General features: G+C 42.4%; 1 long non-coding RNA gene across 1 annotated transcript; it reads left to right on the forward strand.

Annotated features, from left to right (window-relative positions):
- Window positions 1–635: 635 nt before the first annotated feature.
- On the forward strand, window positions 636–4,898 carry LOC138855071 (uncharacterized). The gene is made up of 3 exons (XR_011394218.1): window positions 636–803; window positions 960–1,010; window positions 4,513–4,898. It is a non-coding gene; the product is annotated as an uncharacterized lncRNA (long non-coding RNA).
- The last annotated feature ends 8,195 nt before the right edge of the window (window positions 4,899–13,093 follow it).

The raw sequence follows: 13,093 nt of genomic DNA on the forward strand, positions 1-13,093 counted from the left end.
CTATTAGTAAATAGGTACCTGGTTGTTAGTTCCCGTGCACCTGCCGTCCTTGTTACCTAGTAGTAAATAGGTACCTGTGTGTTAACCTCCGTGCACCTGCGGTAAACCCGTAAGAATCATATACTTAGTTAATGGTTAATTAGGTCATTAATGGTGCATGTCACCTGTCTATCGTGAGTCAAGATCACTTTAAGGTAATCAAATTTGAGATGGAGAATTAATAACGGCTCCAATTCCTTGGATCAAAAGCCATCCACCAACAACAAAGAATTTTCCCTTTTGGCGGGATATTAAATAAGAGTATTTCCTTTAGGATAAAGTCCCCAGCAATTTTATCTCTAATCTCAAAGGTTCCACTAAATAATGATGACATAATGTTTTAGTTTTATTTAAATATCATATTTCTTGCTAATCCCTGACTAAACACATGTTCATTGAGATTTTTTAGTTGATTTTAGAATATTGATTTAAACTAAAAGATTAGCATTATGGGCGCTAACTTTCTTCGTTAATAATTGATAAGTTTTTATCACTTGTGCCGCTACTAATCAGAATTCAATTATTTCTTTTAGCGCGAATATTCAGCCAATTAAAACCTTTCTTTTTGGACGACATGAGGAAATCTAACTCGACCTGATCCCACCATCAGCCAGCCAATGAGGAATCATACAGCTGCTATGAATCAACCAATCAGAGTGCTAGAAATCTCTGACGTCACAATTTTGGGAGGGTGAGTAGCGCGGGAGCGCCATCTCCCCCACTAGCTCCCAGGAGATCATGGAAGGCGGGTCCTCGCTGCTTCGGTAAGCATTTTTTCCTAAATTTCTCTTAAATAACTGGTCGTTGTCACTTCAAAATACTTCAGCAATGTAGTGTACACACTGTAGTTATAATTGAAGAGGTAAACATGCAAGAAATATACGAAAATTCTGAGATATGTGATTTTTCTTAATTTTCAGGAAGACTGCACCCCCCCCCGTGGTGATGCTGCTCTACCAACTACACTTAAGGTAAATATTATATATATAACTACATATTCTATTTTAATGATGGTATTTACAGTAGTGCTATAATGTGATAATATATACTACTATAATGTAATGGTATATATACTTGTCACGGAATATATATACTAGTACTTTAATGTGGTATATATACTAGTACTTTAATGTGGTATATATACTAGTACTTTAATATGGTATATATACTAGTACTTTAATGTGGTATATATACTAGTACTTTAATGTGGTATATATACTAGTACTTTAATATGGTATATATACTAGTACTTTAATGTGGTATATATACTAGTACTTTAATGTGGTATATATACTAGTACTTTAATGTGGTATATATACTAGTACTTTAATGTGGTATATATACTAGTACTTTAATGTGGTATATATACTAGTACTTTAATGTGGTATATATACTAGTACTTTAATGTGGTATATATACTAGTACTTTAATGTGGTATATATACTAGTACTTTAATGTGGTATATATACTAGTACTTTAATGTGGTATATATACTAGTACTTTAATGTGGTATATATACTAGTACTTTAATGTGGTATATATATTAGTACTTTAATGTGGTATATATACTAGTACTTTAATGTGGTATATATACTAGTACTTTAATGTGGTATATATACTAGTACTTTAATGTGGTATAATGGTATATAGTACTAATACTACTTATTGTGACTACATTTGGTATTTTATGATGTGTATTATATATTATGTCGATGGTATATATATATATTATATATATATATATATATATATATATATATATATATATATATATATATATATATATATATATATATACCTCCCTGGGTGGTATGATGTATATATATAGTATATTTATATTACATATATATGATATTGGCAGTTTGGAGGGATATGTTGTGTATCTTTATATGTGTATGCTTCTAGACTGTTGTATTCTGAGCACCTCTGCAAAAACAGTGATAATGTGCGAGTGTGGTGAAAGTGTTGAATGATGAAAGTATTTTCTTTTTGGGGATTTTCTTTTTTGGGTCACCCTGCCTCGGTGGGAGACGGCCGACTTGTTGAAAAGAAAAAAAAAATATATACATTACATATATATATACATATATACATGTATATATACATATATATTATATACATATATATTTATATATATATATATATATCATATATGTACATATATATATATATGTATATATATATATATGTGTATATATATATATATTTTTTTTTTTCAACAAGTCGGCCGTCTCCCACCGAGGCAGGGTGACCCAAAAAAGAAAGAAAATCCCCAAAAGGAAAATACTTTCATCATTCAACACTTTCACCACACTCGCACATTATCACTGATTTTGCAGAGGTGCTCAGAATACAACAGTCTAGAAGCATACACATATAAAGATACACAACATATCCCTCCAAACTGCCAATATCCCAAACCCCTCCTTTAAAGTGCAGGCATTGTACTTCCCATTTCCAGGACTCAAGTCCGACTATATGAAAGTAACCGGTTTCCCTGAATCCCTTCACTAAATATTACCCTGCTCACACTCCAACAGATCGTCAGGTCCCAAGTACCATTCGTCTCCATTCACTCCTATCTAACACGCTCACGCACGCTTGCTGGAAGTCCAAGCCCCTTGCCCACAAAACCTCCTTTACCCCCTCTCTCCAACCCTTTCGAGGACGACCCCTACCCCGCCTTCCTTCCCCTATAGATTTATATGCTTTCCATGTCATTCTACTTTGATCCATTCTCTCTAAATGACCAAACCACCTCAACAACCCCTCTTCTGCCCTCTGACTAATACTTTTATTAACTCCACACCTTTTCCTAATTTCCACACTCCGAATTTTCTGCATAATATTTACACCACACATTGCCCTTAAACAGGACATCTCCACTGCCTCCAACCGTCTCCTCGCTGCTGCATTTACCACCCAAGCTTCACACCCATATAAGAGTGTTGGTACTACTATACTTTCATACATTCCCTTCTTTGCCTCCATAGATAACGTTTTTTGACTCCACATATACCTCAACGCACCACTCGCCTTTTTTCCCTCATCAATTCTATGATTAACCTCATCCTTCATAAATCCATCCGCCGACACGTCAACTCCCAAGTATCTGAAAACATTCACTTCTTCCATACTCCTCCCCAATTTGATATCCAATTTTTCTTTATCTAAATCATTTGACACCCTCATCACCTTACTCTTTTCTATGTTCACTTTCAACTTTATAACATTATATATATATACTATATATATATATGTATATATATACGTGTGACTGTATATATACCAGTACTTCAGTGTGATGGCATTTGTATATATATATATATATATATATATATATATATATATATATATATATATATATATATATATAAATGTACCATTTTATGACGGTATTTAAATATTGTGTTGATTGTATAAAGGACGCTCCCTTAGTACGGCCACCCCCTTCTGGTGAAATGCCTTGACCACGATGACAGGCTCTTGATCCATGGAATTGGGGCAGAATATTTGTATCTGAATAATTCCAGTTGCCGAGGCACTGTGATCCTTGCGGGTTTACACTGCTCATCGACACCATGCCCAGCTCTTCTAGGGCAGGGTAGGTGCCTGTGCCAGAGCTTGCAGCTCACAAGACTCGTTCCTATTAGCCCCCTTCAGGCGGGGATGGCAGACCAGAGAGGCCTAGCTTTTCCCTACGAGCCCCGTGAGGGCGGGGAATGTGGCTAGGCGTGGGGACAGTTGGTCCCAACGATGAGGGGGTACATGTACCTCCTCCCATGGGGGACTTGGGTCTCAGACACTCCCTCGACAGGGAGCCAAAGCCGGGCCACCACTTGGAAAAGGCCCTTTTGTTATTCACACCCATTGCATTGGAGGGAAAATATGGCTCTTGATCCGAGGCATTGGACTTGTTTTACCCGTTTAGCTTGATCATTGGCTTTCCATTTTCCAGGAGTTTTATGCTCCTTACTGGTTTAGCGTTTCCCCTAAAGATAATTAATTCTTGCGGGTTTTGCGCTAGCACTGTTATTGGCGCCAAAACAGGAAATGTATGTTGAGCAAAATAAAAGTTGGCGCCAGAAATGTGAAATAAATGTTGCTCAGCGTAGAGTTGGCGCCAAAAATAAGTGTAATGTGCACATTGCACAAGTGTAACTAAGACGGCGCCAAAATATGTACGTTGTGCGCAAACATTTGGCTTTAAGTTAAATTTTCTGTGAATATAATTATACATGTTTGAGCGTGTTAAATATATATAGCATGATTTATATAATTTGTATGTCTAGAAATTATTTATATAAATATATTACGCTTATCAAAATGCGCTAAACCCACAAGGGTCATACAGCGCTGCTATATGCTAGCCAGACATCTTTACGGTGACTATTTCATATTAAATTTTTTAGAACCAACTTAATATGTGTAAGATAACTGACAAGTCTTAATACGTTTTCGTTTTCTTTCCAGAAAAGTTTGTCTTCGCAGCCTCAGGAAGACAGTAAGACACTCGGTACTACTTAGTGCACCTGGCGAAAGGTTGGTGATTATATATAGTAATATCTTCAGAAATTTTGATTTTTCATCTATGACCTACGACCATCTTTACATTGTTTTGGCGCTTTGTGATCCGTACGCGTTGAATGCATTTTTTTTTTTTTGTGAATATAATTTTTAATGTCATAATTTGACTTGTGTGGAATAAACGTTTCGGAATGAATATGAAGAGCCCTTCACCTAAAGGGCTGCCATCACCCTGGGTAGCCATAAGAGCTGCCATCACCCTGGGTAGCCCTGACGGCTGCCATCACCCTGGGTAGCCCTAACGGCTGCCATCACCCTGGGTAGCCCTAACGGCTGCCATCACCCTGGGTAGCCCTAACGGCTGCCATCACCCTGGGTAGCCCTAACGGCTGCCATCACCCTGGGTAGCCCTAACGGCTGTCAGCACTCGGTAGCCCTAACGGCTGCCATCACCCTCGGTAGCCCTAACGGCTGCCATCACCCTCGGTAGCCCTAACGGCTGCCATCACCCTCGGTAGCCCTAACGGCTGCCATCACCCTCGGTAGCCCTAACGGCTGTCAGCACTCGGTAGCCCTAACGGCTGCCATCACCCTGGGTAGCCCTAACGGCTGCCATCACCCTGGGTAGCCCTAACGGCTGCCATCACCCTGGGTAGCCCTAACGGCTGCCATCACCCTGGGTAGCCCTAACGGCTGCCATCACCCTCGGTAGCCCTAACGGCTGCCATCACCCTCGGTAGCCCTAACGGCTGCCATCACCCTCGGTAGCCCTAACGGCTGCCATCACCCTCGGTAGCCCTAACGGCTGCCATCACCCTCGGTAGCCCTAACGGCTGCCATCACCCTCGGTAGCCCTAACGGCTGCCATCACCCTCGGTAGCCCTAACGGCTGCCATCACCCTCGGTAGCCCTAACGGCTGCCATCACCCTCGGTAGCCCTAACGGCTGCCATCACCCTGGGTAGCCCTAACGGCTGCCATCACCCTGGGTAGCCCTAACGGCTGCCATCACCCTTGGTAGCCCTAACGGCTGCCATCACCCTCGGTAGCCCTAACGGCTGCCATCACCCTGGGTAGCCCTAACGGCTGTCAGCACTCGGTAGCCCTAACGGCTGCCATCACCCTCGGTAGCCCTAACGGCTGCCATCACCCTCGGTAGCCCTAACGGCTGCCATCACCCTCGGTAGCCCTAACGGCTGCCATCACCCTCGGTAGCCCTAACGGCTGCCATCACCCTCGGTAGCCCTAACGGCTGCCATCACCCTCGGTAGCCCTAATGGCTGTCAGCACTCGGTAGCCCTAACGGCTGCCATCACCCTGGGTAGCCCTAACGGCTGTCAGCACTCGGTAGCCCTAACGGCTGCCATCACCCTCGGTAGCCCTAACGGCTGCCATCACCCTCGGTAGCCCTAACGGCTGCCATCACCCTCGGTAGCCCTAACGGCTGTCAGCACTCGGTAGCCCTAACGGCTGCCATCACCCTGGGTAGCCCTAACGGCTGTCAGCACTCGGTAGCCCTAACGGCTGCCATCACCCTGGGTAGCCCTAACGGCTGTCAGCACTCGGTAGCCCTAACGGCTGCCATCACCCTCGGTAGCCCTAACGGCTGCCATCACCCTCGGTAGCCCTAACGGCTGCCATCACCCTCGGTAGCCCTAACGGCTGTCAGCACTCAGTAGCCCTAACGGCTGCCATCACCCTGGGTAGCCCTAACGGCTGCCATCACCCTGGGTAGCCCTAACGGCTGCCATCACCCTGGGTAGCCCTAACGGCTGCCATCACCCTGGGTAGCCCTAACGGCTGTCAGCACTCGGTAGCCCTAACGGCTGCCATCACCCTCGGTAGCCCTAACGGCTGCCATCACCCTCGGTAGCCCTAACGGCTGCCATCACCCTCGGTAGCCCTAACGGCTGCCATCACCCTCGGTAGCCCTAACGGCTGCCATCACCCTCGGTAGCCCTAACGGCTGCCATCACCCTCGGTAGCCCTAACGGCTGCCATCACCCTCGGTAGCCCTAACGGCTGCCATCACCCTCGGTAGCCCTAACGGCTGCCATCACCCTGGGTAGCCCTAACGGCTGCCATCACCCTGGGTAGCCCTAACGGCTGCCATCACCCTGGGTAGCCCTAACGGCTGCCATCACCCTGGGTAGCCCTAACGGCTGCCATCACCCTGGGTAGCCCTAACGGCTGCCATCACCCTGGGTAGCCCTAACGGCTGCCATCACCCTGGGTAGCCCTAACGGCTGTCAGCACTCGGTAGCCCTAACGGCTGCCATCACCCTCGGTAGCCCTAACGGCTGCCATCACCCTCGGTAGCCCTAACGGCTGCCATCACCCTCGGTAGCCCTAACGGCTGCCATCACCCTCGGTAGCCCTAACGGCTGCCATCACCCTCGGTAGCCCTAACGGCTGCCATCACCCTCGGTAGCCCTAACGGCTGCCATCACCCTCGGTAGCCCTAACGGCTGCCATCACCCTCGGTAGCCCTAACGGCTGCCATCACCCTCGGTAGCCCTAACGGCTGTCAGCACTCGGTAGCCCTAACGGCTGCCATCACCCTGGGTAGCCCTAACGGCTGTCAGCACTCGGTAGCCCTAACGGCTGTCAGCACTCGGTAGCCCTAACGGCTGCCATCACCCTCGGTAGCCCTAACGGCTGCCATCACCCTCGGTAGCCCTAACGGCTGCCATCACCCTGGGTAGCCCTAACGGCTGCCATCACCCTGGGTAGCCCTAACGGCTGCCATCACCCTCGGTAGCCCTAACGGCTGCCATCACCCTGGGTAGCCCTAACGGCTGTCAGCACTCGGTAGCCCTAACGGCTGCCATCACCCTCGGTAGCCCTAACGGCTGCCATCACCCTCGGTAGCCCTAACGGCTGCCATCACCCTCGGTAGCCCTAACGGCTGCCATCACCCTCGGTAGCCCTAACGGCTGCCATCACCCTAGCCCTAACCCTCGGTAGACCTAACGGCTGCCATCACCCTCGGTAGCCCTAACGGCTGCCATCACCCTCGGTAGCCCTAACGGCTGCCATCACCCTCGGTAGCCCTAACGGCTGCCATCACCCTGGGTAGCCCTAACGGCTGTCAGCACTCGGTAGCCCTAACGGCTGCCATCACCCTCGGTAGCCCTAACGGCTGCCATCACCCTCGGTAGCCCTAACGGCTGACATCACGCTCGGTAGCCCTATCGGCTGCCATCACCCTCGGTCAGCACTCGGTAGCCCTAACGGCTGCCATCACCCTGGGTAGCCCTAACGGCTCTCAGCACTCGGTAGCCCTAACGGCTGCCATCACCCTGGGTAGCCCTAACGGCTGTCAGCACTCGGTAGCCCTAACGGCTGCCATCACCCTCGGTAGCCCTAACGGCTGCCATCACCCTCGGTAGCCCTAACGGCTGCCATCACCCTTGGTAGCGCTAACGGCTGCAACAACCATGGGTAGCCCTAACGGCTGCCATAACCCGGGGTAGCTTTAATTAAAAGGCCCCGACGGCTACCATCACCATGGTAGCTGAAAAAGGTCTTCTTTGACTCGGTAGCCCTAACGGCTTCCACCACCCTATGTAGCCATAACGGCTTCCACTACCCTATGTAGCCATAACGGCTGCCATCACCCTGGTAGCTTTAAAAGGTCTACGATGACTGGCTAGCCCTAATGACTGCCATTAAGTATTTCCTTCCCTATAATTTTTTTTTAAATATTAATTTTCAGCCTACCATGATTAATATTTTAATTGATTTCTGATTACCCTTTCCAGTGCTAATTTGTTCACTCCCTCACTACACTACTGTCAATGTCTAGTTAATATTTTTAATGTTAAACTTAATTTGTTATAAATTTACTATGTACATTTGAACTCGTATTTTTGTATAATGTATTTTAAAAAAGTTATTTTCCATGGCATGAAAATATTTAATTGTAATTTAAAAAATAATGATACTATATACATTAATTGTTTTCAATTTGTAACCAAATATTGTTTATCATGAAGATTTAATGTTATTCTTGGTATATTTTTGCTCATGATTTCAAATACAGCTTCATTGTTTACCTTTGAGCTTAAAATACTCAATTTCTTTCAGCCCCTATAAATATTGTCCCTTTCAGCTCAATATATCTTTTGGATTAACTTTTTTTTTCTTTCAGCTTTAATCCATTTTCCTTTCAGCTTTAATCCATTTTTCTTTCAGCTTAACCCGTTTTTCTTTCAGCCCCTATAAATATTGTCCCTTTCAGCTCAACATGTCTGTTTTGGATAAACTTTTTTTTTCTTTCAGCTTTAATCCATTTTTCTTTCAGCTTAATCTGTTTTTCTTTCAGAATCCGTTTTTATTTCAGCCTAAATCATTTTTCTTTCAGCTTATTTAATTTTATTTCCAGTACTAATTTGTTCACTCCCTCACTACACTACTGTCAATGTCTAGTTAATATTTTTAATGTTAAACTTAATTTGTTATAAATTTGCTATGTACATTTAAGATCATGTTTTTGTATAATAAATGTATTTTAAAAAAATTAATTTTCCGTGGCATGAAAACATTTAATTGTAATTTAAAAAAACATTATACTATGTACAATAATTATTTGCATTTTGTAACCAAATATTGTTTATCGTGAAGATTTAATGTTTGTTTCTTGGTTTATTTTTGCTCATGACTTCACATTCACCTGCATTGTTTACCTTTGACCTTAAAATACTCATTTCTTTCTGCCCCCTTTAAATGTTTTCCCTTTCAGCTCAATATGTCTTTATTTTGGGTAAAAAAAAATTTCAGCTTTAATCAATTTTTATTTCAGGTTAATAAGTTTTTCTTTCAGCTTAATCCGTTATTCTTTCAGCTTATTCCATTTTTTCAGCTTAATTAATTTTTCTTTCGACTTAATTCATTTTTCTTTCAGATTAATCCATTTTCCTTTCAGATTCATTTTTCTTTCAGATTAATTCATTTTCTTTCAGCCTAATCCTTTTCTTTCAGCTTTAATCCAGTTTTCTTTCAGCCTAACCAGTTTTTCTTTCAGCCTTTTATTATTACATTTTTTAATACTATTAATATACAACATAATTTTGTTGATGTATTATTACAATGTTTAATAATTTTAATATAAAGCATAATTTGTTGATTGCATTTTTTCTGGTATATGACCAATTTTTTTATAAATGTTACTTTACATTCTTAAATAATCTGGTGATTTTTTCAGCTGATTCTTTTTCCTTTATTATTATTATTTTTTTTATAGTCGCAACTATTGTATTACAGCCTAATAACCTTTTTCTAATTGCAGCTTGTATACATGATTCTTATTGTATCATCTTTTATCCAAGTAAGTTTTTCTTTTATCAAGTTTTCACAATGTTTATTTCAGTCTACTTTTTTTTACAGTACTGAATATGATAGTACTAATTTAATTTTCAGAATTGGTCATTAAAAAATTAGTACGAGTTACTAGTTTAAAAATAAATTACGTTTTCAGATATCCATTACCACTACTCAGCATCAAGCTTCTTGTTGACCATCACTGCCAGTGAGCAAAGATATTTGCTATGCATGACTTAAGGTACAAATGGGAAGTGCTTAACAGAATGAACATTGGGCCACAACGCGATGTATAATCAAGAATTTTTATTGTAAGTATTGCTTACCATTTAATTACATTTCGTGATACTCGAAGCAAAGGTAGAATATGTGGGAGCAATTAAATATGCTATGTATTTTAGGCTGTTATTCGAGGCTTGTCTGTTGTGACAATCCTTAAGAAAATTCTTCGAGAAATAGTTACAACAGTTTTATTGCCTGTAATAGAATGGCATTAGAGTTAAGGAAATGATGTGTAAAATAGATAACAAACCATGAAGTTGATAATTATAGTTCACTTATAGAATGTATGGGCAAGTTCAGTATGGAGGGCGTTGGGGCTTCAAAACAGTAGTGACTACAGTTAAATTTAAAAGTGTTGTAAATGGGAAGGGTCGAGTAGTATGGAAGTTAAGAAATTAATGGATGGTAATGAAGATTTTAGGTGATCATTAATAAGAAGTCTGTCAGGTTTATAGATTAAAGGAGTTCGGTGATGCGATGAGGCATCTATGGCGACAGCACGTTATGCATGGAGGCAGAAGGGAAACTTTAGAATAGCGGTACCAGCATTTCTGATATTTGGGAGTAAACTTGTCAGCGGATTGGTCGATTAAAGACGAGGTGAACCACAGAATTGATGAGGAAGGGAGGTGCATTCCGGCATCTGTGGCGACAAAGGCTGGAGGTAGTGGAGATGTCCTAGCTGAGGGAAGTGTGTCGTGTATATATGCCGAGTATGGAGGAAGTGAATATGTTCTCATTTGGGAATGGATTTATCGGCGGATAAATCTATGAAGACTAGGTGAATCATAGAATCTGTGGAGACAATGTTATATATGGAGGCAAAAAGGGGAATGTTTATTCAGTAGTTGTACCAACGCTTATATTGATGCAAAGCATAGGCTGTGAATTTTGCAGCGAGGAAGAGGCTTGGGAGATATGGTCTGAGGGTAATGTGACCTGTTATTATGCAGAGTATGGGAGAAGTTAATGCTTTCTAATATTTGGGAGTGGACTTGTCAGCGGATTGGTCGATTAAAGACGAGGTGAACCACAGAATTGATGGGGGGGGGAAGTGGGTGGTGCATTCCAACATCTGTGGCGACAGAATGTTATCCATGGTGGCAAAAAGGGATTTGAGTGAAAAATGGTACCCAGCACCTCTATATGAGTGAAGCATGGCTGTGAATTTTACAGCAAGGAAGAGGCTGGAGGCATTGGAGATATATGAAGGCACTGCCGTGTAAAGATGCAGAAAATTTGTAGTTTGGAGAATAGGAGGAAGTGAGGTTGTAGGGAAAATGTCTAGCCGGACTTGAGTTCTGGAGGTGGGAAACAGAGTGCCTGCACTCTGATGGAGAGATGGGGATGTTTGTACGTTGGAGAGCTATCCGAACTATAGTATCGGCGCGCCTCGGACACGACAATAAGAGTGAAGGTGGAAGTGTTTACTCTTTCGGGACACCCAAACTCGACGGGAGACGGCCGTTGTGTTAAAAAAAGTTACATTCCTAGGAGAGCGCCGAACCCGTAGGAGTCGTACAGCAATTGGAGGAATGGGAAGCAGTCAAGTTGACTTTAAGAAAAGGTTCAGGTTGGAAAAAAATTAGATATAGAAAGGATATGGAAAGCGTTGGTTTGGTGATGGAGTTGTGAATGAGGTGAACAAACTCCCGAGTAACGCTATTGAAGCTACAACCTTGTGTAGCTTTGAAAAAAAAATAGATAATTACATAAGTGAACGCGCGTTGGACTTGTCTACCTTGGGCCAGTAGGGATGCAGCAGTGCTCCTTCCTTATGTTCTTATAAAGTACTTCTCTTGAGAGGTATATGGTCTTTCAGCATAGGAATTACTTCATTCCCCGATGTTACCCCAATAACATAATAAAATGGCTGTTTTTCCCCCAACGAGCGAGTTGGACTCTGTTCACACTTAGTAAAAGACTATATAGGTTTTGTTAAAGGAATTTATGTGCACCCAAAGTCCTACTCAAGGAAAACGACTTTTCTTTCTTGAAAATGGTGCTACTCCAGTCCACATTTTCACTCAGTAAAGGCTATTGTAAAGGTTTTGTCAAAAGGGTTGATGAATGCGACAGTTCTCCTCGAGGAAAATAACTGCTTTCATGCAATGTGTAGTTCATTTAAACAAGGTCATTTAGTGGAGTACCCAGTAAATACCAACCCAAGATCTTAAAATATTTTTAGGGAACTAAACCCGTAGAAGTTAGAGTGCTTAGGGAAACGGGAGCAATCAGGTTTGATCCAAGAAGGTGAAAACAGGACTCACGAAATCGAAAACAGGTTCAATTACGAGCCTGTTGCTGTATAGCCCTTGTGGTTTAGTTCTTTTTTATTATAATAATAATTAAGAGCCGCTCACCAGCATCTAGGAACCTCTTTCGAAGGTTCAGTCATACAAATGACTTTTTTCCGTCATAAATAGTTGTGGGACTATATTAGGAAAATGACAACTATCTTTTGTCAAAGAAATTATTGGGCTTTGTCCACTCCTACTCGGTCAGGGAAAATTTTAATTTTTTTTTCGGTAAGAAAAGCAATGGACTCTGCAGTTCTACTCAAGGGCTGTAGTTTTGCTGTCGAGGAAAATGACAGGTTTCTTAGGACGAGGCAGGTGATATACTCTGTCCACATTTTTATTCAGTCATGATAAATGGCTGTAATTTGCCTTTAAATAGAAATTATAAAAGTCTTTGGCTTTCGTCTGTCAGAAACAGTGAATTTCGTTCACTGAGGGAGTTTATGTACTGTATATACAGTTCAAAGATAAATGGCTGTAGATTCCTTTAGAGGAAATTTGATTGTCCACAGTTGTACAGAGCCAAGGAAAATAGCTACACTATAGTTTCTTGGACGAAGTCAGATTTTTTCAGTTTTATTCGGTCAAAGCAATTATTTATTATTATTAAAGATTAGCCGGTAT

This window comes from Cherax quadricarinatus, chromosome 80 (assembly GCF_038502225.1).
Source record: "Cherax quadricarinatus isolate ZL_2023a chromosome 80, ASM3850222v1, whole genome shotgun sequence".
Taxonomy (NCBI): Eukaryota; Metazoa; Arthropoda; class Malacostraca; order Decapoda; family Parastacidae; genus Cherax; species Cherax quadricarinatus.